This window comes from Dunckerocampus dactyliophorus, chromosome 9 (assembly GCF_027744805.1).
Source record: "Dunckerocampus dactyliophorus isolate RoL2022-P2 chromosome 9, RoL_Ddac_1.1, whole genome shotgun sequence".
NCBI lineage: Eukaryota > Metazoa > Chordata > Actinopteri > Syngnathiformes > Syngnathidae > Dunckerocampus > Dunckerocampus dactyliophorus.
Genome location: NC_072827.1, coordinates 370,382 through 397,204, shown reverse-complemented (window position 1 = coordinate 397,204; position 26,823 = coordinate 370,382). Strand labels below are relative to the sequence as shown.

At 45.4% G+C, this 26,823-nt stretch overlaps 1 pseudogene; it reads right to left on the bottom strand.

Moving 5' to 3' along the window:
- Positions 1 to 8,475: 8,475 nt before the first annotated feature.
- Positions 8,476 to 25,294, bottom strand: LOC129187240 (trace amine-associated receptor 1-like; annotated as a pseudogene).
- Positions 25,295 to 26,823: the final 1,529 nt, after the last annotated feature.

The window sequence follows — 26,823 nt, the reverse complement described above, 5'->3', positions numbered from 1 at the left end:
ATATTTTTTCAAACACTTGCGAGGTCTTGCTAGGCGTTACCTCCACCGGTTTCATTTTTATACCGCTATGATAACTATTGTTATAGCTATCGAGTAAATCCTGAATTACGTCTATATACCTACGAGTGTTTTTTGCGGTGAAGTAGCGCCACATTTTTCCCTTCAACATGCGATGAAATCTTTCCACCACTGATGCTTTCAGTTCACTTCCTGTTGCAAAGTGTTGAATGTTGTATTTCCTCATTAGTTTTTCAAAGACTCGATTAAAAAATTCTTTCCCTGAATCTGTTTGAATTTTAGCCGGAATACCACTCTGGTCTAAAATTGAAGCAAAAGCCTTTGCAACTTCAAAGGCTGTCTTGTTTTTCAGCGGTCGTGCATAAGCTTTCTTAGAAAATACATCTATTACTGTAAGCAGGAATTTAAACCGATCATTGTCTTTAGACGGAGCACTCATATCACAAAGATCGCCTTGAAATTGATACAAAGGGCGAGGAACAAAAACACGATTTCTAGCATAAGTTTTTCGTGCCGTTTTGTGTAAGGTATATGCATCCTGAGCTGACAACCACTCTCGCTCTTCAGCCCCACAAATTTTTTTTCCCGTCTGCTCTTCTACAGCCTTTTGAAGTCTTTCAACCCCACCATAAGATCCAGCTCTTGCCGGGTCATAATATATACTCTTCAGCATGCGTTCTGTCTTCTTTGAAGTCATGTGTACTAGTGAACAGAAAAGATCATACGACAATGTTTTTGACTTCAACTTTATTGATGATCACACATGATTAGTGATTACACAGTTAGTGATTACAATACATGTTTAGTGATTACAGTACATGTTTTATATTAAACCAAAAAGAAATCATTTTTTTTCAAAAATTGAAGCATGTTATACATTTAGTAAGTGATCAACATCAACTTTATCTCCATTCTTCAGTTTACATACCGCTATATCAACTACATAGGTATACAGGACATGCATAAGACTAGAGTTGATACTGTACAGAGAAATATTCCCGATAATGCCCCGTAATGTTTCTTCAAAACCACCGTTGTTTAACTTTGACCCAAGATACACCAGATTCTGCCAGTGGACTAAAGGACCCTTATCCCTTACAATGCCCATCACTCTTTCAAAACGTTTCAAGTCTTCTGTATCGACATCCCAGCTTGCCAAATATATCGATACATCATTGATCCGATTAGCAATTGCATGTTTTAAAAGAAAACTGTCTTTAGGGGATGGTTTAGGGGATGGTTTAAAATAACAATTTCCCATTTTGATGAATTATGGGTTCCAAAAACCAAGGAAGCGCTCCAGCAGATCTTCCCTATCGCTGTCGCCTTCCATGTAGGTGCGCCTGATCTCAAACTTCTCAAACAAGCTCCCCCTGTACGTATAGCAGTTAAAGTGTGGAATGAAGAAACTGATCAAGTATTTCAGGACTGCTTTGGCTGCACAAACTGGGATGTGTTTAAAACTGCAGCGGGGAGGGAATATTGTACTGTTGATTTGGATGAATATGCTTCTGCTGTTACTGGCTACATTAGCGCATGCATAGAGACTGTTACCACCACCAAGTATTACAGAAAATACCCTAACCAAAAACAGTGGATGAACTGTGATGTAAGGGCTAAGCTACGTGCTCGTTCGACTGCATTTGTCATGGGCACCGCTGATGACTACAAAAAGGCCAGATATGACCTGAGAAGGTCCATACGAGAGGCCAAAAAACAGTACAGACAGAAGCTGGAGGGCTACTATTCCACCTCAGACCCTCGGCGCATGTGGACGGGGATCCAGCACATCACAGACTATCGACAGCAGAGTAGCGTAGCCACGTCCAGCCAAACCACACTTCCTGATGAGCTGAACGAGTTCTATGCCCGCTTTGACACCCAAACTCCTGATGAGCAGAGAGGGTGGCTGGACTTGGGGAGCACACAGGACTCACCTCTCATGGTGACATCAGCTGATGTGCGCAGGGTTCTGAACAAAACAAACCCACGAAAAGCAGCAGGCCCAGACAACATCTCAGGACGTGCACTTCGGGTTTGCTCATCAGAGCTAGCTGATGTGCTTGCTGACATATTTAACCTGTCGCTTGCACAAGCATCTGTACCGACCTGCTTTAAGTCCACCACCATAGTGCCCGTACCCAAGAAGAGCAACGTGACCTGCTTGAATGACTATCGCCCTATAGCACTCACTCCTCCACTCCTTGTTATGAAGTGCTTTGAAAGAATAGTCATGACCCACATCAAAAAGAGCATCCCGGTGGCAACTGTGGACCCTCTACAGTTTGCATATCGCCAGAACCGGTCCACGGATGATGCAGTCAACACCGCCATCCACACAGCCCTTTCTCACCTACAGGGCCAGGACACATATGTCAGAATGCTATTTATAGACTATAGCTCTGCTTTTAATACAGTCTGCCCCCACAAACTCACAAATAAGCTCCTCACACTTGGCCTTTCTCCCTCCCTCTGTAACTGGGTGTTTAACTTTCTCACAGGCAGACCCCAGTCAGTCAGAGTCCACAATCGCACATCCAGCTCAAGAATTGTGAGCACTGGGACCCCACAGGGGTGTGTGCTGAGTCCACTCCTCTACACGCTCTTCACCTACGATTGCGTGGCCTCCCAGAACAACACCAGCATCATTAAATTTGCGGATGACACTATAGTCATCGGACTGATCACTGGTGGTGTTGAAACATCATACAGAAGAGAGGTGGCGGACCTCATAGCTTGGTGTCGTGATAACAATCTCCTTCTCAATACAGATAAGACTAAAGAGATGATCATCGACCCAAGAACAAGGGAAAAGGAGCCGCATAGACCCCTGTTTATTGATGAGACTGAGGTGGAGAGGGTGAAAACCTTCAAGTTCCTTGGCACACACATCAGCGAGGACCTCACCTGGTCTCACAACACCCAACAAATTATGAAGAAGTCCCAAAGGAGACTGTACTTCCTGAGAAGACTGAGGAAATTTGGCATGTCCACCACAATCCTGAGTTGCTTCTACAGATGCACTATGGAAAGTGTCCTTACCGCCTCCATCACTGTTTGGTACGGTAACTGTACAACATGTGATAGGAAGGCACTCCAGCGGGTAATCAAGACCTCACAGAACATTGTTGGGGCAGCCCTCCCCTCACTGCAAGACATTTATAAAACTAGAGTCCTACGAAGAACACACAACCTCATCAAGGACAGCACACATCCACAACACTCATTATTCACACTCCTATCGTCAGGCAGACGCTACAGGAGTTTGAAGTCCAGGACGACAAGGCTGGCAAACAGCCTTTAACCCACAGGCCATCAGGCTTCTCAACGAAGCACTCACACACGCCGCACGCAACACAAGCACACACTCATAGCACTTTATTTATTTATTTGTATTAATGTCTCTTCTGTTTTGATGTTTATGTGTTTATGTTTCTTATGTTCTTATTCTTTCTTGTGTTTTCTTTCTTTTCTTGGGAGAATGAACAGAATAAGATTTTCATTGCATAGTATAACTGCTGTTTTACTATGCATATGACAATAAAACTCTCTTGAATCTTGAATCTATACATTGTGTCTGTAAAGTTGTCTATTTCCTTGTACTTGTGTTGGTTCAAAAGGTCAATATTGAAGTCTCCACATATGAAAATAGTTTTTTGACCTCCTGTATGTCTGTAAACGTTGTCTTAATCCAATCCTCAAATATTCCAATCTTTGACTTTGGAGTTCTGTACACACAACTTATTAACACATTTTTTCTTTTTTCTTTACAGATTTCAATTGTTATACATTCTAAAATGTTATCAATGACAAATGACATATTCTTTACCATTTTGTAGTTCAGATGTTTGTCCACGTATACGGCCACACCTCCTCCATTTGCATTGTTCCTGTTTGCACTCATCATTTCATATCCTTCCAGCTCGAAGTCCATTCCTTTGTTAGCATTAATCCAAGTTTCTGAGATTGCTATAACTTTGAAAGGTTCTTTGAATTGATTCAAATATTGTTTAATATTAGTAAAGTTTGCGTACAAGCTTCTGCTGTTTATGTGGATGATGGATAACTTGTCGTCGTTGTTGAAGCTGTTGTTGTATTGCTCCTCCGTATAATAACGGCAGTCGTTTGTAATGTGAGAGAAAACATTTGAGTCGGGATCAATATCTTTTTCATATCCAATTGTTTGTGATCTGTAAAGTGAAAAGTGTCCAATTGTAGATCTTCTTGTAGCATATTGAAGCTGTTTTCCTCCATGTTGGGAGACCTCAATATCTTTCTAGGTCCTTGATGTCTTTGACAGCAAGAACTCTGGCCTCTGCTCCTCCATTTGCTTTGATGAAGATTTTGCAGGTTGCACTCCATGTTCCTTGAATCTTTCCTTGCTTCCTCAGATCACGTGCTTTCTTCGCAATCTCAGCGTTGCGCTTGGTCAGGTGGTCATTCATGTAGACGTTTGTTCCTTTCAGCTTCTTTCCCTGTTTCAGCAGAGAAACCTTGTGTTTCCTAGTGAATTTGACGATGATGACGGGTGTAGTAGGTTCCTACCATACAGTGGGATGCAAGTATCAATAGATTGGATGTCTACATCTACATTCTTTGATTGCAAGAAAGCAACAACTTGTTGCTCTGTTGAGGCGACATCCATTTCGTCTGGTTCTTCAGTATTCGCCACTGCTCTGGCATAGGACCTTGGTTTGATTGGAAGTCCCGTCACGACCACGACATTCATTCTCGTGTTCTGATCCATGTCATCTATGGTGATTTTCAGCTGCTCAATGATTTTTTCTTTTTCTTCACATTCATTTTTGAGAGTGGCTCCCAGTGCAGCATAACTTTCCTATAATTCTTTATTTTCCACTCTCAGACATTGCATTTCCTTCCTAACCCCATTTTATTTTGCAATGCTTTATTCTCTGCTCTCTGACCTTGAACTTCCTTTCTCATACCTTGCATTTCTCTTTTTATGGCGTTGGAAGTCTCAAGCAGACCTTGAATTACTCTGTACATGGAGTTGGAATTCTCCACAAGTTGCTGCAGCTGTTTTCCAAAATCCTCCATGGTTTTCGCCATGGTAGCCTCACTCTTTTTCATTAAGCTTCTTTCTTGCTTTTTTGCGCAGTGTTTTACCTTCTGTAAGGCTCTCGCTGTTGCTTTATCTATATTTCCACTCGGCGGCGGTTGTGGTACTAGGTGAGCACCTCCGGTTGTCTCACGAATCTTTTCTAGATGGACATTTCCGTATATAAGACTGAATCTGGAGTACTTCGACCAGAACTGCTAGAGTCACCGCTTAATGCGCTTCCTCTCCCTCGAGCCTTTGACATTGTTATTGGATGATCTTGCACGTTGGAGAACCTTGCCCATCTCACTTACGAGCAGAGTATCCACCCATCGTACCAAGGGTTAATTATTTGTTTTCCATGATCCCCACCAAACCATCTATAATCTGGTTCAAGTCATTAGATTCATATATAAATAAATTGATTTGGAAAAATAAGCCAGCACAAATAAGTCTCAAAATGTTACAAAAATCTAAAGAATATGGGGGCTTAGAACTCCCAAACTTCTCCAACTACTTCCTTGCAAACAGGTTACAGTATATCTTAAAATGGATCAAACCTAACCCATTGGATTATTTATGGCTAGACATCGAACAATCACTTAGCCATGAAATCCCAATTTGAAACCTGCCCTTCATTAGCCAAATCCTCCAGAAAAATAGTTGTTTTAAAAGTATAAACATAAGCACCACTCTGACAGCTTAGTGGGAATTTCTAAAAATAACTGGATCCTCGCTCACTCCTTGCCAATACACTCCCATCTGGAATAATCCTGACATCTTGCTTAAAAAGAATCCATTGAATTTTCCGACATGGCACGAAAAAGGAATAAGTTGTATGAAAAATATTATTAAAGGAAACAACTTTATCTCATTTAACGACCTTGTTGCACAGTATGGAATAAATCCTAACAAATTTCTTGAATACATACAAATTAAATCTATAATTAAAGCAAGTTTCAGGACTATATCATGAGAAAGCAATACCACCATTGACCAATTTTTAAAAATATCTACCCCTAAAACACTATCTAAACTATATGTTCTACTTTCAAAAAAAGACAACACAATCGACGTTCCAATCTCAAAATGGAACTCAGATTTATCTACAAGCTGTGACCCTGAATTCTGGAAGCAAATATGTCTCAATGCTTCCCGGTTCATAAAAAATCCCAATTTACAGCTGATTCAGTTTAAAATCCTTCATAGAGTACACTACACAGGACATAGAATGTTTAGAATGGGCTTAACTGACTCTAACATCTGTACACACTGCTCAGACCATAGAATAGATGACTACTTACGCTCCATGTGGGCCTGTGCTCCCATTAACAATTTTTGGCACCAAGTGTGTGAGGACCTATCTTTGGAAATCAAGGAAGAAACTGAACATAGCTGTTTACAAAAACCTCCTGTTAGATCATATAGCTATGGAAAGAATGTCTGCTGAATCTAAAGAACAAATGTCAGAATTTCAGTTTATATGGGAACCAATGATTCATTCATTGACCTGACTCTCTGGGGGCGTCTGGCTTTGCCCCTGGGAGTCTCGCTCGTCTGGCCTGGGGTGTGGTCCTGGTCGCTGGGTGGCCCAGGTGCCTCGAAGGGGGGCTGGTGCGGGCTTGGTGTCCCTGGTCTTCTTTGCTGGGCTGCCTTCCTGAGGGGACTGGTGGGTGGGGGTCCGGATCGGGTGATGGGGTGGGGGCCGGGGTGGCCGTCTGGGGGGCGACGTGGGTCGACCTCCGGGGTGGTGGGTGGGCGGGGTCTGCCCTGGGCCCTCCTGCTCGGCTGCCGCATGGGGTCATCCAGTGTGGGGTGTGGGGGCCGGCCTCTCCCCTTGGTGGGGGCACGGGTGCTCGAGCTCGGCTGCCCCTGCGGAGCTATCTCCCCTGGATTGGAGGGTGGGTGTTTTTTAAAAAAAAATTAATTTATTACTTATTTTATTGTATTTTATCTATTTATTTGTGTGCGGTATGTGTGACGTGGGGCGCTTGTAACTGGGGGCCTTTGGGAGCCCGGGTTGCATGGGGGTGGGGGTCTCGGATATGCGGTTTGGGCTTGGGGTGGGGGGTGCGTGGTGCTGGGGTGGGAGGAGATCCCTTCCTTTCCTTTCCTTTCTGGGCCGCTGTGGCTTGTTGGGCTTGGGGGGGTGGGTGGGTGCCCATGCGGGCGGGGGGCGGGGTGTTCTTTTGCGTTGCGCTGGCCGGGATCGGCGGGGGGGACGCTTTCTCTGCCTCTCTGTTCCTCCTTGGCACCTCTGGTTTGCATGCTTTGTGGGTGTGGCCGTGCTCCGCTCTGTGTGGGGTCCGGTTCTCTGGTAGTCGCTGTGGTGCTGCTCCCTAGCCGGCCGTGGTAGTGTGCGTGGGCCGTGTGGGCACGGTTCCCGCTGCTCTGGTGGCGGTCAGGTCTGCCTTGGGGCGTGTGGCTGGTCCGTGGTGTATGGCGGTTTGGGTGTGGCGCTGTGGACGCTACCTCCGGTGTCGGGAGCGTTGGGGTTATCGCCTCTGGGGGCGTTGGGTGGGCCGGACTGGGCATCCTGGCGGGCCGGGTAGGGCCTGTGGTGTGCCCTGCGGCCTGTGGCTCGCCGGAGCCTGGGCTGTGGTGGGTGGCCAGTCGGTCATGTGTCCTTGGTCCCCCCGTGCTCGGTTTGGGCGGTGTTGGGGCATGCTCCGCTGCACCACCTCACATACATATAGGACTTTGGGTGTTGGTCTACGGTCAGGCATGGTCGGGGGGGAGTTGCCTTTGTCTCCTTTGGCTCCTGTGTCCCTGCCATGCCACTGACCTGTCGCCCCCCAATTTTAATCGCACAGTAAACACTTAGGGTCTGGGGGGACTGGTCAGGTGAGGTGCCCACCGGACGGCAGCTGCCCCCCAATTTTAATTGCATCATTAGCTATCACCCACATAAACCCCTATCATATACATACAGTATATGCACACAGTGTCTATTAATTGCATAATAGACACAATCACTCCTTATCACATACACGGGTGGAGCAGGCTGGATGGGGGTGCATCCTGCCTGTTCCGCGGTGCCTGTCCGCCAAGGTCGGGGGTTTGGCCGTGGACCTATTCGCTGGACGTCGCGGCGTGGTGGCTCGCCTGGGGTGGCCTGGCTTGTGGGATGCTTTTGTCTGGTTCGCCTGCCCTTCCCTGTGGTGGCCCGTTGGGGCCTGTTGATGCCGGGGCTTGCGCCGGAGGGGCGGCCTGCGGTGCCTCCCTTGGACTAACATGTGCCGCGGACGCCTCTATGCTCTCGGGGCGGATTCGGCGGTCCCGGGGGGGTGGTGCCCGTACTACGGGTGGCCTGAATGCCGCCGCGGGGACCTGTGGAGGCTGCGCTGTGGTGGCTGCTGGGGCGCCAGACTCTCTGGTGGGTTGCGGCTTGGCCCTGCTCACGGGTACTGTAGGGCTGGGTGACGGGCGGGGGGCGGGAGAACGTGGGTCCTGGGGCCAGGCCTGCTGGGTGGGGTGGTGCTCTGCCGGGTGCTTGGGCATTCGTCAGCGCTGGTCTTTCTGCTCTGCTGGGCCGTTGTCTGTGTCTTTGCCTCCTCCGGTCTGTCCGCGGACTTGTCGGGGGCGGGGCTCCGGTGCGCGGGTGGTACGCCATCTGCTCTGGTGGCATGTGGCCGGTCTGGCTCCTGGTGGCTGGTGGGGTCCGGCGGCTGGTCTGCCGCTGGTCTCGCCTTCTCGGTGCTGGTGCTTGGCCTCCCTGCGGCTTGGGGTGCGACACTCCCACTGCCTCTCTGGGGTTTGCTGCCCCACGGGTGTCGGCTGGAGCCATGTGGTGGTTCTCCCGGCTGCTCGCCCGTGTGCCCGGCAGCTTGCTCATTTGCACGCTTTCCTCCTCCCCGGCTCCTTTGTCTGCCTTGCTGGCGGCGTCCTGCCATTGGGATGGTGTGGTCTGGGGTCTTCCTGCTCCCCGGTAGTCCGCGTTCTCCGCGCCACGGGTTCTGGGTTGTATGTCTGGGACCCCGGGGTCCCCGGCTCCGCTGTGCCCTGGGTTGCCCCGGGGCGGGCCGGTGGGGGGGGGATTGGCGCTTCCGGCATTTCATTACTATCAATCATTATTTTCAATCATTTCATGACTACTATTATGTGTGACTGTTTTAATGCAGTATTGTCATTGTAATCACTATCATAGTTCATCATTTCATGACTGCTATTATGTGTGACTGTTTCAATGCAGTACTGTCATTGTGGTTGTTGATATTATCTTGTCCTTTCCATCATGGTCTTTATAGTCATCACAGACATTTGCTGATGTGGTCCTGAATGTTTCTGTTGTTGTTGTCACAATTTTTGTTGCTGCTGTTGTCCTTGTATCTGTCTTTTTTTTTCTCTTTGTTCCCCTCTTATCCCCCCCCCTTCTGTTTCTTTTCTCTTCTTCTCTGTCCCCTCCTGCTCTGGTCCGGCCTCTCCAAATATGCATAATAACATGCATCCAAGTCAAATAAATTCTGTATAACAGGGGAAGTGTATGTCACACTTCACCCTGGCAGAGTAAATCTGTTGAGCACTTGAGGGCATTTAGATCTACAATTCTATCTGCCTTAAAGGCTGGACAGGACAGGGGGAAAAAAACAAGTTGTTATCACAAACTATGTTCACCAAAGTCACAAAAAAGTTTAAAACTCCGGTAATACAGGTAGTGGACGGAGATTTTCCGTGAGCGTCCTTTCCATACAGCAGGAAGTGACAAAGTTGATCATTAAGTTAAGGGAATTCAAAACTGCACTGCTGAAACATTGAAAGAAGCTAAGAGGCTACGTCTACATGAATAAGCATCTCTCAAAACACAATGCCAATATCGCCAAGAAAGCACAAGACTTAAGGAAGCAGGGAAAGATACAAAGCCGTTGGAGCACTAACAGGAAAATCTACATCAAATTAAATGGAGGTCCAGGCGTTGCAAGAGTGCTTGTTGTCCAAGACATCAGCGATCTGGATACATACAGTATTAAAAATCATATTACTATGACAATAAGGATAATGGAGGACACACCCTACAAGACAGACCAATCACTCATTCAGTGCAACACCAAAGACGGAGGATGTGGATATCAACAGGTGAGAAAGGATAGGATAAATACAAGGAAAAGGAAAAGGGAAATGGAAAGGGAAGGCAAAAGAAAAAAAAAAGTGTATACCTGTATACTGTATGTGTGTGTAAGTATATGCTGTACGTCTATATGTGTTTGTACTGAATATATATATGTGTGTGTGTGTATGTATGTATGAATATATATATATGTGTATATGTATGTGTCTATGAATGTACTTGTAATGTATGTATGTGCATATGTATGTGTGTTTGTATGTGTACGAAGCGCGGGTAGGATTAAATAAGCTCTGCTTCTTCCTACTCCTTTCGGACATGTGGAACTGAGACTTGTAATGTGAAGCATTCAATGTATGCAGTATGCATGTTCAAACTTGTCTATAGCGGCCACTTTTGCAGACTCCCTCTAGTGGCCGCTATAGACAAGTGGCCTCTATAGACAGGTTGGCGTCCAGTTTGAATGTTGACCAGTACAGGAAAAAAAAGAAAAAAAGGGAAAATAATAATAATAATAATGTTGACCAGTAGAGGGCACTGCGGACTGCGGATAAAAGTTGTACAGCACTACTAGGCTTGTTATTATCATGGTTCATGGTTCATGAGTCAAACAGTAGCACATCATATAGTACAATTCACAATTTTACATGTCCAAAAAGGAGTAGGAAGAAGCAAAGCTTATTTAATCCTACCCCTCATCAGTTTCACATCAGTTGCAATACATTTATTCACCTCTTGTTCTTCCAAGTGTACTTTGTAGGTCTACATGACAATGTAGTGCAATCATAGCCAAGGTTTTTACTTACTAAAAGGAACTAGAGGCTTAATAATAACTGATAGAATATATCCACGACCCACAGAACAAAGCTGTGCTAGTAATGTCTTACGCTTGTTTTTAATATTTTACTTTTTATACGGCAGAGTGTCATTACAGCTTTAGTTCATCAGGAAGTTTTGACCACCTTCTGCATCTATCAACAGGATCAGGGCCAATGAAGGATGATGCCAGTAACACTGCCTTGTTATCCTACCACTTCACGATTGCCATCCCACTTGTCATTTCATATTTCACTTCATATGCACCACGCCCAGCCTTTGAAAGTTCCTTGTCACTTTTGAGGGTACATCCACGTAAACGGTTTTGATTGATGGTAGCAACTGATAGAATTCCCATTTTCTTCAGTTCCACAATGAGTTCAGGTGAAGTGAACCAGTTGTTGAAGAAGCACTTGTAGTTTAGTCCTTTCGGAACATCTGATACGAGACGAAGCACAACTTCACCTTCAACACCAAGTCCACGCTCATTGTGTACGGTCCTTTTTCCAGTGTATACTTCAAAGTCATAGACTAGTCCAGTGACACCTGCACGAGTAAAGACCTTGATTTTTTCAGCTTGTTCTTGATATATTCTTTCATTCCAATTTTTCCTTTGAAGGGGATTATCTGCTCATCAATGGAGTGGTTTTCTTCCGGTTCAACTTTCAAACAGTTTGCATGGATTTTCTCAAGTACTGGTCGCACCGTGAACAATGGATCATATCCAGGCTCACCCTTTGGCTTCACTTTGGTATTGTCGTTCATATGGATGTATGTTCGCAGATTATCAAATCGCTTACGTCCCATGACAGTTACAATTGGGTTGTAGCGTGTTGTTGTCTGCCAGTACATGCGGTATGATGGCATACGTACTACTGTCATCAATATGTGTAAACTAATGAATTGCTCCATTTCAGAAGGGGTTGTTTTTAGTCCTGGGCCATTCTTCATAACTGCATACAGGTTTGATTGGTCAGAAATAAGTTCAAACACGGATTCATCCATGAACTGATCAAAATACCACTTTGGACTTGGTATTTCATCTGGTGGAGGTGAGAATGCAGGTCCTTGGAATGAAGGGTCTATGTCAGCTGCTGGGGGTTTCCTCTGCCTCCAAGAAAAAAACTTTGTTTACTGGAGCTGGGCCGGGCTGAGGTTCATCATCATCTGGGACCCCAGTGTCATTGTCTGCATGTACGTTATGAATTTCAACATCAAGTGTGTTTGGATTAGGTATTGCTATTGCTCCCAGTGTCTCATCATCATCAAGGCTGAAGTCAGACTCGTATGCTTCAGCAGGTTCAACAAAATCTGGATCACCAATTTCATCGTCTGTCTCAGATAAAGCACCATCAGGAAGGCAAACCATTTCAATGGCTTACTTGAGTGAATGAGATCTTTGTCGGCCTGCCATAACGCACCACAAACCTGCAACCAGAGTATGCTGTAAGCTAGTTTACTAAAAAAGCTTCCAGTCCAACAAAGATATATACTAATATAATATGTGCAATGGAATTTAGGCTCAATCAATTTTGCTCACTGAACAGTCAAATGAACATCACATTATGCCATTACGTTTGATCAAATCTGCCTCTGATAGTGTGTAACTTCACTCCAAATTATTTCATTTTCCATAGGATACACCCTCAATGACAACTCAAATCAATAAGTAAACACTGGTGATAGGAAAATAACCCTAGTATAGACTGTTGCTCAAAATATAGGTAAACTAGAAGACAAAGCATGTGGCATCCATTGGTACTAGTCCAGCCAAACGTTGCAAAGCTGCAACAATGAAATAGAGCTGCCCCTAGGAGAAAACCCAGAGGAGATAAAATCTACAAACTGGCAAACACTGTATCTCTATACTGTCATGATTCATCTTATACAGTATTGGTTCCAAAATAAAGGTGATTGGTAGTAATACTTACATGAAATGGATGTCTAGAAAATCCTTTCATGTGAACCCAAGAAGGAAGACATGTTGAAAGTGAGAAAACCCGCCATCTAGTGAGCTATTGGGGAAACTGTTTGTTACTCATGCACAACGAAGGTCTGCAGTGGTACTTTTCAGTAAAAAAGGGCTCATAAAATATGAATGTGGATTAATTAGGGGATTAGCATTTAGTTGTTGCAAATCTGCAACATCTGCCCCGAGAGGGATATATGATAGTGAACAGAATGATAATTACTGTAATGCACATCATTGTAAAAAAAAACTATAGTCATACTGCTGATATCACCGTCGCTGTAATAAAACCAACAACATAATAACACCCTGGTTAACTCAGTGAGTAATGTGGGGAAGTACGTATGTACTGTGAGTGTGCATATGTACAGGTATCTCTGTATGTGGGGAAGACTTTATATGTATAAAGGTGCAAGAATGTGTGGGCATGTAATTGTCACTGAGAATGCATGAAAGGAAAGGGGCTGCCCTCCACCTCCCAGAGAGCCCCGCCCCAAATAGCCAGGCCGAGCGCCCGCCGCCAGAAGGCCACCAGGCCCACAGGGGCAGGCAGCACAAAGATCAGCGCCCCAAGAGCCAGCCCAGAGAGCGCCCCCCGGGGAAGACCAGCAAGGGGCCGCTGAGAGGAAATCCCGGCCAAAGACAGGGCGCCGGCGGGCCGGAGGACAGCCAACCCCCGAGACCAGTGAAAGATCACACCCCACAAAGGCAGAAGAGTACCGGGGGCCACACACCGGCAGGCCCAGAGACGCCCCCACAACTGGAAAGAAGCCCGCCCACGCTGGAATTGCCAATCCCACAGTACCCGCAGGCATGACCAAGCCCCAACCCACCAGTCGGCCCGACACCCCAGCAGCCGCCACAGCGCAGCAACTACAAGCCACCGCGGCGGTACGCGGGCCACCCGCAGCACCGGCACCGCCCCCTGGAGACTACCGAACCCGCCCCAAGAGCGTAGAGGCGCCCGCAGCACGTGTCAGTCCAGGGGAAGCACCGCAAGCCGCCCCCTCGGTGCAAGCCCCGGCACCAACAGGCCCCAGAAGGCCACCCAAGGGAAAGGCAGGCGAACCAGACAAAGGCATCCCACAAGCCGGGCCCCCCCGGGCAAGCCACTGCAACGGCCAGGTCCCCGGCCACACCGCCGACCCTGGCGGGCAGGCGCCACGGAACAAGCACGAGGCACCCCAATCCAGCCCGCCCCACCCGCGTATGTGATAAGGTGTGATTGTGTCTGTTATGCAATTAAAAAATAATAAATAAATAAAATAAAATAAAAGAGGACAGCTATGAAGAGCTGGTCTCTGTGTCCCTGAGGGGTGTATCTGTGTGCATGTACTGTATATGATAGGGGTGTATGTGGATGATAGCTAATGATGCAATTAAAATCGGGGGACAGCTGCCGCTCGGAGGGCCCCTCACCTGGCCAGCCCCCCCAAACCCTACTCTGTCTACTCTGCGATTAAAATTTGGGGGCAACAGGTCAGTAGCATGGCAGGGGCAAAGGAGCCCCGCAAGGCAGCTCCCCTCCCCAAACAAGCCCGACCGTAGGCCACCCCCCAAAGTCCTATATGTATGTGAGGTGGTGCAGTGGAACAGGAAGGACGGGGGCCCCATACCCCAACACCGTCCAAACCGAGCAGGGGGGGACCAAGGACACATGACCGACCGGCCACCCACCACAGCCCAGGCTCGGGCGAGCCACAGGACACACCACAGGCCCTACCCGGCCCGCCAGGCCCAGTCCGGCCCACCCAATCCCCCATAGGTGATACCCCCAGAGCCCCCCAATACCGGAGCCCCACCGGAGGTAGCATCCACAGCGCCACCCCCAAACCCCCAAACACCACGGACCAGTCACACGCCCCAAGGCAGATCCGACCGCCACCAGAACAGCGGGAACCGCGCAAAGGCGCCCCCCGCACACCACCACGGCCGGCCACCAACACTACGACGACCACAAGAGCACCAGACCCCACATAGAGCGGAGCACGGCCACACCCACGAAGCACGCAAGCCAGAGGCGCCAGGGAGGGACAGAGAAGCAAGCACCGCACAACAGGTCCCACGAGAAGAGCGACCCCCCGCCCGGCACCCAAGTAGATGCCCCTGCCCGCCCCGCCCACCGCCACGCCGCAGACTGGCCACCACCCCTCCCCCCGCCCATCCACCAACACGCCAAGGGAGAAACCCGGGAGGGAGGGAGACAACCACCAGCCAGGGAGCAGAGACCAGCCAGACACCAGCAGGTAGCAGGGACCGCCCGCCAGCTCCCCGCCAGCCCCACCCCCAATCCCCCGACCAAAGCCACCCCCGACCGCCCCACCCCGGAGCAAGCATCCCCCTGCTGATCCCGGCCAGCACCACACAGAAGAACACCACACCGCCCGCCCCCACCCGCACCCACATGCCCACCCGCCGGCGGCCCCCACACCCCCCGCCTACCAAGCCACAGCTGTCCCGTCCCTGAAGGGAGAAAGCAAGGGATACCCCCACCCCAGCAACACGCACCCCCCACCCCAAGCCCAAACCGCACATCCGCAACCCCCACCTCCGCGCTCCCAGTCACCCGTGGGACAGCCACAGGTGCTGGAGGAGGAGGAGCTCCCACCTGTCACACATACACCACACACATAAATCAGTAAAATAAAATAAAATAAGTAATAAATAAAATAAAAAATTAAAAAATTAAAAAAAAAGGGGCAACCCAACCCATCCCCTCACCCAGGGGAGATAGCTCCGCAGGGGCAGCTGGGCCCAAGCACCCGTGCCCCCATCAGGGGGCGAGGCCGGCCCCTTATTCCTTATTCCTTTTTCATACCATGTTGGGAAATTTAATGTTTTCTTTTTAAGATGACAGGATTATTCCAGATGGGAGTGTATTGGCAAGGAGTGAGCGAGAATTTAGTTATTTTTAGAAATTCCCACCAAGCTGTCAGAGTGGTGCTTATATTTATACTTTTAAAACAATTATTTTTCCGGAGGATTTGGCTAATGAAGGGCAGGTTACAAATTGGGATTTCATTGCTAAGTGATTGTTCTATGTCTAGCCATAAATAATCCAATGGGTTCGGTTTGATCCATTTTAAGATATACTGTAACCTGTTTGCAAGGAAGTAGTTGGAGAAGTTTGGGTTTTCTAAGCCCCCATATTCTTTAGATTTTTGTAACGTTTTGAGACTTATTCGTACTGGCTTATTTTTCCAAAGAAATTTATTTATATATGAATCTCATGACTTGAACCAAATTATAGATGGTTTGGTGGGGATCATGGAAAACAGATAATTAACCTTTGGTAAAATCATAATTTTTACGGTGAGATGGGCAAGGTTCTCCAACGTGCAAGATCATCCTCTATTGACTTCAATAGTGGAGTATAATTCAAGCGGATCAGGTCTGACAGGTTGGAGGAAATGTTAATACCCAAATACTTAATGTTCCCTGAACACAGTGGTAAAGAGGGGGTGCTCTGGAAACCAAAGTTAATGGGCAGTACTGTGGATTTAGACCAGTTAATGCAGTAATCTGAGAAGGTGCTATAATTGTTAATGAGTGAGATAGATTCGTGAAGTGAAGAATGTGCATTATCTAGGAAGAGTAATACATCATCAGCAAAAAGGCTTATCTTATGATGAACATTTGTGGTGTGGATCCCTTTAATATTTATATGTTGTCCAATTGCAGCTGCAAGAGGTTTGATAAAGATAGCAAATAGTGAGGGAGAGAGTGGACACCCTTGCCTAGTACCTCTTTGTAAAGTAAATTCTGGAGAAATGTGATTGTCGGTCCGAACAGAGGCAAATGTGTGTCTATTTACAGTATATTGTAGTTCCCAGTCACTCTGTTTTTATTTTAATTTTTATTTACATGTGCTACTATGAAAATCTGACCCACAGTCTAGATCAGAGTTTCCCAACCTTTAATACACATACATAGCATACACAGAAGAAGACATATGCACAACCTCAGTGCTCTAAAAGTTGAGGTGGCATTTATAAACAAGTCCTTTACAGATCACTGCATGCTGTGTGCAACATGTCAGTTTCTAAAAAAAAAGCACATTCCACACCTTTTCGTCGACAGTGTATTGTCTCCACGGGAACCAGGCAGCAGTATTTTCTTCAGTGATAATGTGTCTGACACCTCTTCTAAACCAGGGATAAAACAAGGCATAGATCACATTCAAACAGGAGTTTGATTGAAATGGTGGAACTTGCAAGAGAAACAATGTAAAATGGATGGAAACACATCAGGACCACTGCTCTGGAATACGCCAGATCGTTTAGAATGGTGCACACAAAAGTGTTTCATCAAAATATTATGAAAACAGCATTTGAATAGTTTTTCGAGAATGTCTCTGTCACAGTCTGTTGACACTTTCTTGTCACTTCCAGCTGAAAGATTCAAACATTACTTTAACTCAAGATGGGGCCAGTGTATACATCATTTGGAGCTTAACACAAATCTCATTCAAATACAGTATACTTCAATCACCACGAGAAAAGAAGCTGAATGACATCAAACAACTGGTTTATAGATTAACTTGATCTACACTGAAAATAAATTGTCCACCTTTTATTCTACAGAATGTTGCACCCCCAGAAGCCAGGTTTCAGAATGTGCAAAGTAACAATGTGTCTAACAGCTCTTCTAAACCCGGGATAAAATAAGGCATAGATCAACGGGTTTAAACAGGAGTTGAAGTAGAAGAAATTAATCACAAACTTTAAATATGAAGCAAATGGACTCTGTGACCTCCTGTGCCTGTTAGGGGTTTGGGTGGTGGTGGTGTGTAGTTTGCTGGGGTCAGGGTCCCATGCCGTCTAGGTATCAGTGATGATCCTTAATGTTAATGACAGAGGACCTTCAGGGCCTAGTGGAGCATCGAAGCTGACCCCATTGTGTACCAGGAGTTTGTCAGGTGTTACTGTAGATCAGAATTTAGTCTATTTAGTCTAATCTAGAATTTACATTTTGCACATATGGATCCTAATGAGGTTTTAAGTAGAGCTACAATATGCAAAAACAAGAAGGGGGAGTGAGACAAAAAACATTTTGAAAAAGTAATTTATTGAAAACAACAATTAAAGAGAAATAGACTGTTTATCAGGACCATATATTATTAGGACCACAGACTATGAAAGCCAAAATCTGCTCTAAATGTTGATATAGTGTCATCATTCCCACTGTCATGGCCTCCTGATGGTAAAGCTAAGAAGCTTTCACTTTTTCAACATGGTGGGATTGTGGAGCTGCATAAGCAAGGCCTCTCGCAGCATGCCATGGCTGCTGAGGTTGGGAGCAGTAAAACAGTCAGTCTAAATGTTTTGAAAGATCCTGAGCATTATGGAACAAAAAAGTCAAGTGGTAGACCCAAACTGTGCTGATCCGGAAGATCCCATCGGCTATCCATCAAGACATAGGGCGGTCTTCCACCCACATGAAGACCCTCATTGGTGCCGAGTGCAGCGCAATAAGCATGTTTTTTGTTTCACTCCCCCTTCCTGTATTTCCATATTGTAGCTCTATTTAAAACCTCATTAAGATCCAAATGTGCAAAATGATCATTTTAGACATTTTTCAACTGGTCTTAAGATTTTGATCAGGAGTGTATACATATACACACACACACACACGCGCACACACACTGTAATATCCAGACTATAGAGCGCACAGGTAAGTAAGTCGCATGCCTAAATTTAAAGAGAAAAAAAAGAATTGTACAGACAGTATGCAGCCCATTTTGTCTCCCTTGGTCAATATCTGACTGCATATAGCGGCCAAATTACCAACTCAAGTAGAAGCTTAGTATTTTATAATGTACTCACGTTATTTTTCATCAAACCTCATCCACAAATCCATCAAAGTCCTCATCTTCTGTATTCGACACAAACAAAGCCGTCTTCTTTTCCGTTCGCTACTAGTCTGTTAACTTGTCAGTGTTATTCAGCTCCGAAGCAAAGAAGGAAACTTTTCCTGTTGCTTCTGCCAACTTTATTTATTGAACGCGGCCACCAGACAGCAGCTCAGAACACACACACATCTCTCAGCATCGTCTCTCCTTCCTGCTTGCCCACAAGGCAAAGGTTAAACAAGCCCCAGTACATAGCTGTCCAGCCAATGCCTGTAAGAAATGACACCGTTTATTTCCTGGTGTGCACTGGTCAATACTGTAATGCCGCTTGTTGTGGGGAAGGAGAGACTCACGTCGCCGATGCACTTTAATGGCTTTATTAACAGCGGAGAACACTGCAGGACTTTACATCCACGCCAACATAAACACACTTCCCAACTCTCTCCAAACTCACAGCTAGCACTGAGCCTAGCTCTTCTGCTCGGGACGCCCACCGTCACTTCCCGTCACTTCCTGATGAACTAAAGCTGTAATGACACTCTGCCGTATAAAAAGTAAAATATTAAAAACAAGCGTAAGACATTACTAGCACAGCTTTGTTCTGTGGGTGGTGGATATATTCTATCAGTTATTATTAAGCCTCTAGCTTCCTTTTAGTAAGTAAAAACCTTGGCTATGATTGCACTACATTGTCATGTAGACCTACAAAGTACACTTGGAAGAACAAGAGGTGAATAAATGTATTGCAACTGATGTGAAACTGATGAGGGGTAGGATTAAATAAGCTTTGCTTCTTCCTACTCCTTTTTGGACATGCAAAATTGTGAATTGTACTATGTGATGTGCTACTGTTTGACTCATATGCATGTTCAGGATGAATTAAAACCATGAACCATGAACCATGATAACAACAAGCCTAGTAGTGCTGTACAACTTTTATCCGCAGTCCGCAGTGCCCTCTACTGGTCAACATTATTATTATTATTATTTTCCCTTTTTTTTCCTCTACTGGTCAACATTCAAACTGGACGCCAACCTGTCTATAGAGGCCACCTGTCTATCGCGGCCACTTTTGCAGACTCCCTCTAGTGGCCGCTATAGACAAGTTTGACTGTATTTCAAACATGCATACTGCATACATTGAATGCTTCACATTACAAGTCTCAGTTCCACATGTCCGAAAGGAGTAGGAAGAAACAGAGCTTATTTAATCCTACCCGCGCTTTGTATCACATACATACACTGTATATCCACATACACGTACAAACACACATACATATTCATAGAAACATACATATATATATATATATATATATATATATATATATATATATATATATATACTGTATATATATATTCATACATACATATATATACTGTATATATATATTCATACATACATCAAGAAGGAATATGTGGAAGTGGACAGACCCCACATTGTCAAGGTGTACAATAACAACATGGGAGGAGTTGCCTTGGCAGACATGTTTGCTGCACTCTATCGCATTGAACTCCGCTCACGTCGTTGGTATCTGCGCATCTTGTACTATTTGATTGACCTATCACTGGCCAATGGCTGGCTCCTCTACCACCGTCATCTCACCCAGGAGCAGGAGAAGAAGTATATGCCGCTTCTTGACTTCCGCGCTCAAGTTGCAGATGACCTCATCAAGGTTGGCAAACGGGCTAACTTGAACAGTCGGAAAAGAGGACGACCGTCATCGGAAGAGGCTCCAGAACGCAGTCAAAGCTGCCACATCTTCACCTCCAGGTCAGAGGATCATTGCACCATCAGTTGTTCCTAATCTATACCAAGTTGTTTTTGTTGTTATTCTTCCACTGTAAAGTACTTTGAAACATTGTTTTGAAATGTTCTATGCAAATAAAGTTAGTTTTCATACCATATTTGTCAGGAACGGAGTGAGCCGCTGGTTGGAACCCAAGATGCGTGAGACGATGTGAGCTTGGAAGAAGTGTTTATTCCAAAACTCAAAAGGAGAAAAATATACAACACAGGCAAAAGTACAAACAAGGATCTAATAACTAAGGGGGACCCGGATGTCACACGGGAAAAAGTCAAATGTAACAAAAGGAGCTACCAAAAGAGTAGATCTAGTAACAGAAAACGCTGCTGAGTAATCAAACAGGAAAAGGCTAGCAGGATGCTTACGCTGCTGGAGTGTCCAAGCAGGGGAAAAGTAGCAAAAGGCTAGGCAAGTGTTACAAGTAGCAAGTAGTATGAAATGGTAGCAGAGGAGCCTGGGTCGAGGAGTAGGAGTCAACGATCTGGCAACACTGGCTGGGGAGCTTGCATCTTAAAAGCAGCACAGGTAATCAGCTCCAGGTGTTGCCAATCAGCTCCTCATGTTGGTGTGCTGGGTGTACTGCAAAAAGAGCACAGGAGAGGGCAGTATCGCAGTACACAGCACACCACAATATTAAGTTTTCGGCGTTAATTTACCACACCGGGCCAATGTTGTAAACCTGCAACATCTCAGAATACATTACATGTGAAGCTTTTGCTAAAAGAAAAGTCTGAATTGTATACTACTACCCCATATGACAATTTTCCCCAAATAACAGATTTTTCCTGTTACAAAAACTTAATTTGAGCCTCAGAGGGATATAATCATTTCATTACTACAATTATGTGTGACTGTTTCAATGCAGTATTATCATTGTGATCACTATCATAGATAATCATTTCATGACTACTATTATGTGTGACTGTCATTGACAGCTTTGTCATTGTGGTTGTTGATATTGTTTTGTCCTTATGTCCTTGTTCGTCTTTATAGTTGTCACAGACATTTATTTGCTGATGTAGTTCTGTATGTTTCTATTGTTCTGTTCTTGTTGTCACAATTGTTGTTGCTGCTGCTGTTGTCCTTGTCTCTTGTCTCTTTTTTTTTGTCCCCCTCTTATCCCCGCACCCCCCCCTCTCTTCTCTTCTTCTCTGTCCCCTCCTGCTCCGATCCGGTCGCTCCAAATATGCTTAATAACAAGCATCAAAGTCAAATAAATTCTGTATAACAGGGGAATTGTATATCACACTTCTCCCTGGCAGACTAAATCTGTTGAGCACTTGAAGGCATTTAGATCTACAATTCTATCTGCTTTAAAGGCTGGACAGGACAGGGTTGAAAAAAAAATAAATAAAAAAGACACACATTTTGTTTGGTTTAATCACATAATGGACATTTGATGACGTCTGAGCAGCATAAGGCGCGAGTACAGACATGGGCACAAGCATCCTGCTTGACACAAATAAATGGGATGCCACCCTGGGTAATTGCCCATATTGCCCATAGCAAGAACCTCGACTGAATATACTGTAAATTACAGTGTATGAGCCGCACCCACTACATTTACAGGAAAAAAAACACATTTCTTCTTATATAAGCCACACCAGTGTATAAGCCGCAGGTGTGCGTGTCACAAAATGTGATATGTGGTTTACAGAAAGAAGTTACACAAAGATTTTTTAAATTTTTAATAAAATAAATGATTTTTTTTACCAAACAGTGTGTGACAGACAGTGGGATAACACTGCAATTTAACCGTGCAGAACGGTACACGGCTAGGTAAACATTGCCGAATAGCATATGTTGCATACAGTAACATTAGCCGTGAACGGATGCGTTCATCACATTTGTAGTTTGACACTACATTTTGGTATACATTTTTTTACACCGTGGCTCCTGGGGGACAACATTTTGAGGAAGACAAGGACAAGGACACCAAGAGTCCTGGCTGCCTTCAACTCTGATTTCTTTGCTCTGTGTGAAAGGGTGATGGGTTTGTGTTGTTCTGAACATTCATTTCCCAGGATACGAATGTGAGAAAGGGTTTGTGTTGTTCTGAATATTCACTTCCCACTGTATCTTGTTATTGTTATCTGCTGACCTTGCCGACCAGGTGCTTGTTATGTACTGAGGAAGACCGGACACTCATATAACCAAACTAGGTTGCCTGGCGCCTGTTTTGTTAAAAACAGTAACTCTGTGTGCGAATGCCTGAGTTTCGGGGCCGGCCACCCCGTTCTCACGCTCGCACAAACAGACTGGCATAAAGAGGGGAGAGCGAAAACACCTAGACGGAGTCTGCTGCGGGTTGTGATCGAACGCCCAGCCGACATCAAAAAGAGCATCCCGGCGGCAACTGTGGACCCCCTACAGTTTGCATATCGCCAGAACCGGTCCACGGATGATGCAGTCAACACTGCCATCCACACAGCCCTTTCTCACCTACAGGGCCAGGACACATACGTCAGAATGCTATTTATAGACTATAGCTCTGCTTTTAATACAGTCTGCCCCCACAAACTCACAAATAAGCTCCTCACACTTGGCCTGTCTCCCTCCCTCTGTAACTGGGTGTTTAACTTTCTCACAGGCAGGCCCCAGTCAGTCAGAGTCCACAATCGCACATCCAGCTCAAGAATTGTGAGCACTGGGACCCCACAGGGGTGTGTGCTGAGTCCACTCCTCTACACGCTCTTCACCTACGATTGCGTGGCCTCCCAGAACAACACCAGCATCATTAAATTTGCGGATGACACCACAGTCATTGGACTGATCACTGGTGGTGTTGAAACATCATACAGAAGAGAGGTGGCGGACCTCATAGCTTGGTGTCGTGATAACAATCTCCTTCTCAATACAGATAAGACTAAAGAGATGATCATTGACCCAAGAACAAGGGAAAAGGAGCCGCATAGACCCCTGTTTATTGATGAGACTGAGGTGGAGAGGGTGAAAACCTTCAAGTTCCTTGGCACACACATCAGCGAGGACCTTACCTGGTCTCACAACACCCAACAAATTATGAAGAAGTCCCAAAGGAGACTGTACTTCCTGAGAAGACTGAGGAAATTTGGCATGCCCACCACAATCCTGAGTTGCTTCTACAGATGCACTATCGAAAGTGTCCTTACCGCCTCCATCACTGTTTGGTACGGTAACTGTACAACACGTGATAGGAAGGCACTCCAGCGGGTGATCAAGACCTCACAGAACATTGTTGGGGCAGCCCTCCCCTCACTGCAAGACATTTATAAAACTAGAGTCCTACGAAGAACACACAACCTCATCAAGGACAGCACACATCCACAACACTCATTATTCACACTCCTACCGTCAGGCAGACGCTACAGGAGTTTGAAGTCAAGGACCACAAGGCTGGCAAACAGCTTTTACCCACAGGCCATCAGGCTCCTCAACGAAGCACTCGCACACGCCGCACGCAACACACGCACACACTCATAGCACTCTGTTTATTTATTTATTTATTTGTATTATTTACTTGTATTAATGTCTCTTCTGTTGTTGTTGCTTAATTTATTGGTATATATGTTTATGTGTTTATGTCTCTTATGTTCTTATTCTTTCATTTGTTTTCTTTCTTTTCTTGGGAGAATGAACAGAATAAGATTTTCATTGCATGGTATAACTGCTGTTTTACTATGCACATGACAATAAAACTCTCTTGAATCTCTTGATTGACGCGAACTCTTCCACGGGTGTTGGCTCTCCACTCTGTTGGCGTAGGTAAGAGGCTTTTTCGCTGCAATCATATATCTTGTGTGTTGATGCTTTTAAATAAATACGCCCTTGTTTAGGCTAAAATACCTTGATGTGTCTGTGTCATTCTGTGTGCCGACTGAACACGATCCTCTAAAAATATTCTAAAACACTCTGACAGTGACTGAATGCTGTAGCGTGACTGATGTAACATGAGAGCTCATGGCTCGCGCCTGAGACACAGCAACCACAAACACTCTCATGTACAGAGTGATGATGATGCTGAGAGGGAGGAGGAAGGTCACAACAAGATCAATAACACCTGCATAATAGTCACCACCAAAGACACACTCTCCAAAGCAGGAAATATACCTTCCAGGATGAACTAGCTGATCCTTCAAAATGATGCTACAGTAAAGAAAAGAAGAGAACCAACAGAGACAAACACAAAGTTGAACTCTTCTCACAGTGACTTTGGTGTTATAATCCAGAGGATCACAAATAGCCACATAACGATCAGCTGATATCAGCACCATGGTTCCTACTGATGCAGATGTCACTAGGAATGACATGGAGAACCACAAAAAACAAAATACATCACCAAGAGTCCAGCAGGATATTTTCAAGTAGATATCAACTGGTATCACCAGGAGGCCCACCAGAAAGTCAGAGACATTGAGAGAGGCGGAGGAGGTTGGTGGGAGTGTGGAGCTGCCTGGAAACAAAGAAGTAAAAGACAACATGTGTTCTTAGTCGACTAAAGAGCTGCAACATTACAGTGAGGAGACGCTGACAAACATGGCGGACAATTCCAGAATAAAAATAAGTGCCTAAAGTGGGAGATGGAGATGATGACCATCAGGTTGAGAACCACAGTGAAGATGCAGATGATGGACAGCAGAACAGTGAAAAGAACACCTTCAGACCAATGAGATGTGGGCTTCCTGCAGGAGATGTTGATGAGTTGAGGGAGCTCTGATTGGTCCTCCATCTCCATCATCAGGAAGAAGAAGAGTTAAGAAGCTGGAGCTCTGACGGCTTTCTTCTTAAAGTTACTCAATTTATCTTCACACTTGGCTTTGTCCATCCCCTCTGCCAGTGTCTCCCTTCCTCATTCTCCTCCCCATTGTTCCTTTCCTCATACCTTATCTTGCCCACTTCCTTCACTTCCAAGCATGCCATCACACTGAATGAGAAACTTCTCATGTAAGATATGTGCTGTCGGGCTGAATCCCAGTATGCATCTATGCAGTCCTCCATTGTCACCCACGAAGCTGGTCCTGGGTGCCGGGGGCAGAAGTCTGACAAAGGGTGTGATTTACGTCTTAATTTTAAATATTGGAGCACATGGTTTAGATAAAGTACTGTCCCAGTGACCGATCAACAATGCTGTCCAAAGACCTCCTGTCTTTGGATCATCAATTCGTTTTCGAGTGTGAAAAAAATAGTGTAACAAATGTACTGTTCAGCTGGAGCCTATCCCAGCTGACTGTGGTCCCCAGTCAATCACAAAGCAGATATAGACAAGCAACCATTTGTCATGGTAATAGTTTTTATTTGTTTGGAACATGTTTAATCACATTACATGACTATATAAACACAATTCAACTTGTCCACTTTGTGTTTAAATATTGACATTTTCTAGTAGGGCAGAGGTCTGGAATTATTTCCAAGTTTTACCTTTGCTTTGAAATATGCAGTCGGCAATGGCTGTAAAGTACTATTTATCAGTGGTGTGCAGTCAGGGCCAGCAAAGCCTTCTCTTCTGGCCTCACCTTTACCAGAAGCACTGACTTACATCCATATTCATTAATTCCCAACAGTCCGTTATCTTCATCTTGTAGTGTGTTTCTTGGCTGCAGTGCTTCCAGTAGTGTGTGCAGGATTTTTTTTTATCCAATCAGATTCCAGCTTCTATGTGTTGCCATGTCAACTGAATCTGTTCATGACTCAGAATCAGACATCCAGACATTTCCAGACATCCTCGCGAGATTAACAGGTCGCTGTCACATACACACTATTAGCAACAGGGCTGTTTTTGTTTGTTTTAGACAATCAGACTTCTGATTCGACTTCTGATTTGCCTCAAAGCCAGCGTGAAGGCTCCCAGTGCCCCCATTGATTGATTAGAGCAAAGAGACAGGCCCACAAAGTTGTGCCCACAATGGCTGAGTCTTTGGTGAGTAGATGTATTTTATTCAAAAGGTTTTTGTCATGTTATTTGATAAATATTGATTGTGAACGGCTTCAGATGAGATGTCTGAACTTTCAATCGCCGAGCCATTCTATTTATGTTCATTTTATCTGGCTCAGCGCCAAGTTTACAAGCAACTGTCTACTGCCGTTCAAGGTAGAAATGCGTCACTGACTCGAAGCGACCAGTAGTAATGTAAGTCAGGGGTAATGGTGACTACATATCCAAAGGTGGGGTAGATGAGGCTATTGCTCTACACGGCCGACCGTGCTTCATATTCCCGAGGTTCTGTATGGTAGTGTTTTTGGACACTTGCTTTCACGGTGTCTGGT